Genomic DNA, 3,027 nt, shown 5'->3' on the forward strand with positions numbered 1-3,027 from the left:
CCAAAGAACGCAGATGCCACAAAATGTGTAGAGGACATTGAAAAAAATATCATCATGAAAATCTTTGGTTTATTAACTTGTCCTCATTAAATTAAAAAACGTTGTGAAATCTAAAGCAAAAAAATATGTCAATCATGTTTTTAAATATGTAAAACTTTGAATGGGGTCAAATTGACCCCAAAGATAATAGGAGGCTTAGGAGGAGTAAAATGTACATTCAGAACTTTAAAGACAACACAAATAAAATTCCCTTTAAAGTGCAATTTGTATATTATATTATATATATTTACATATTATTGACTGTTACACCACCTTTTAGCAACCAGATTTTTTCGTTTTGGTCATAAACACTTTTCGAAGCCTCTACGGCTGCTCTTTCAACATTACCATAGCACCAGCTGTCTACACACATGTGCACAAAAAGCGTGTTAATGTTAAATACTGTAATTAAATATACAGTCCACCAAACGTTTTTGCCTTTGCCTTTATTCACCTTATTTTTCACGACAACAAGGGCGGCGCCATTTCGCTCATTTTGTCAACGTTCTTCCGGCCGCATAGACGATGAGCAGCTGAGGCAGTGACTGAAGGCGACGTGTTAAGCTTAAAAAGCTCACTCGCGCACCTTTATGTTTCTTTAAGCCAACTGAGGAACACCCTTATCCCAAGTAATGGTTCGACTACGATGTTCCGGTAACTTTAAACCACGCCTGGTGTTGAAAAGGTGGCCAGTTTCAGGTAAGCTATCTTAGCTAACTTTGTGCTCGTTCGCCTAAAGTTAGATTTGTGATGTCCGTTCTACAAATACACTTAAGATCAGTAATGTTAGTTTATAAAATGCAACTATTTGAATGGTTTTAATTGTCCACCTATATTTTTATATTTACGATAGTACAACGAGATATTATAGTACATTGCATTCTTACAGTAGCCCACGTGATTCCTACAAGTTACGGAGATTTCAGATGCTAGAATGTCAGTTCATTTCTCATTCAGATATTGATAATGACATATTAAACAACGTATTATTTAACACTGAAGTTAAAGGTTGTGTGTATAATGTTTCTGTCTCTTTTTAATGCATCTCTCTTACACACTGTTCTGTTTAACTATGGGTGCAATTTATATATTAATTCTCATGATGCAAGTTTCTTTTAAATACTAACATAAAAATGTTTATGGTTATATTGTTTTCACAGATGCATTGATGTTTAGTGATGCAGTGGAGGAACTGTGAGGATGATACAATCAACATGTTCCTAAACTGTGATGCAGAAACACAATGGGAGCATCTATCCGTCTCTGACCACAACTACACTTTAAAATCACAACTCAACCTGAAGCAACATACATCTGATATGGGAAAACAATGGTGCGGTTTCCCGGACAGGGCTTATCCTGGTCCCAGGCTAAAATGCATATTTGAGCTACAATAATTTAAAAACACCTTTTACTGACATACCTCAACATATATTAGTGCCATTGTTTTGTCACAAGATGCGCACCAGTCTTGTTTTTTTGTAGGATTTGTTTGTAAAAACTAAAATGTCCTAATATAATTAAGGCCTAGTCCTGTAAACCCTGTCCGAGAAACTGCTTCATGTGTTGAGCTGGCACAAATGTACATATCTCTGCTGAGAAACAACCATCTTTGGTTCAGCTTTACACAGGGTTGATATTGCATCCATTACACAGTCGCCAAGCACTTTACCAGTACATACACCAACAGCTTCCAGATATACGCTTGGGATCAGCTCCTGATGACTCCGATAAAGCTGTGTCTTAATTTATTGCAGGGTGGTCTTGCTTTACCAGTTGTAAAGTTACATTAAACCTTCATATGTGATCAGATGTCATGCAGTGATATTAAACATTTACAGTGTGATCAGATGTTGTGCATTTATATTAAACCTTTACAATGTGATCAGATGTTGTGCATTTATATTAAATCTTTACAATGTGATCATGTTGTGCATTTATATTAAATCTTTACAATGTGATCATGTTGTGCATTTATATTAAACCTTTACAATGTGATCAGATGTCATGCAGTTATATTAAACATTTACTATGTGATCAGATGTAACCTGCCATGCAGTTATATAAACCTTTACAGTGTGATCAGATATTATCTGTAAGGAATTTCTTAAACCATATGTGAGCTTTAGAGATTCCACTTAAAAGGATTTTAGTCTCATGATTTGAAGGAATAAGTGTTGGCAAGTTTGCAAATGAATTCTATCATGGTACCACATAAAAACGAAATAGTTATTGGACTGGCTAAGGTGCACATTTGCTATAAAAAAGACGAAATCACTGTGTAAATATTGGTAGACATACTTTTAATAATTTTCAATGCTGCTCCATCAACTCCTGACAGGACGAGGTAATAAAATATGTCCAATAGGTTACTTCTCGCGGCCGCTTCATATCGTCTAACCACGAGACGATTGATGGGACAATATAAGACTATCCAATCGTCATATGAAGTTTTAACCGTGCTCCTAATTTAAAACATTTACAGCAGTAGCGATATTTGTCATTTCACTAAAGTTATAGTGAACTACAAACAATCTTCTAACCACCAAACTAACCACCGAATGCACTGTGCCATATTAGCAGCGGAAGTCGGTTGACAAAATGCGGAAGAGCGAAGAATTAAAAAGGGGCGTGGCGGAATAAGGTGAATATTAACAGACGAGGCTGTCGTGGCAGGGGGGGAGGGAGAATTGCGCAGGGGGATGGGAGCTGTGACCCGTGGGAGGAGTTTGGTATGTCCAGGTTTATCAAAGTACTCTCCAAGTCACACAACGACCTAACAAATCGTAATAAACAAACACGAGGCTAATAAAATAACAAATAAGTAAAACATTTTAGTGCACTGTGCACACACCACCATGTTTTACTTACATAAGCATAATTTTTAAACACTAATGTAATTTACAGTAGACTATGTTTTACTTTCAGATTTTTAAGAAAAATAATCGAGAGAAATTGTAATGAGAAATGACGATATATTTTTTATCA

The 3,027-nt window shown here is 35.9% G+C and overlaps 1 long non-coding RNA gene across 1 annotated transcript; it reads left to right on the forward strand.

Moving 5' to 3' along the window:
• Positions 1–519: 519 nt before the first annotated feature.
• LOC135785872 (uncharacterized) lies at positions 520–1,963 on the forward strand. Its single transcript, XR_010546726.2, has 2 exons — positions 520–738; positions 1,200–1,963. It is a non-coding gene; the product is annotated as an uncharacterized lncRNA (long non-coding RNA).
• The last annotated feature ends 1,064 nt before the right edge of the window (positions 1,964–3,027 follow it).

The sequence above is a fragment of the Paramisgurnus dabryanus genome, chromosome 4 (genome assembly GCF_030506205.2).
Source record: "Paramisgurnus dabryanus chromosome 4, PD_genome_1.1, whole genome shotgun sequence".
Lineage (NCBI taxonomy): Eukaryota > Metazoa > Chordata > Actinopteri > Cypriniformes > Cobitidae > Paramisgurnus > Paramisgurnus dabryanus.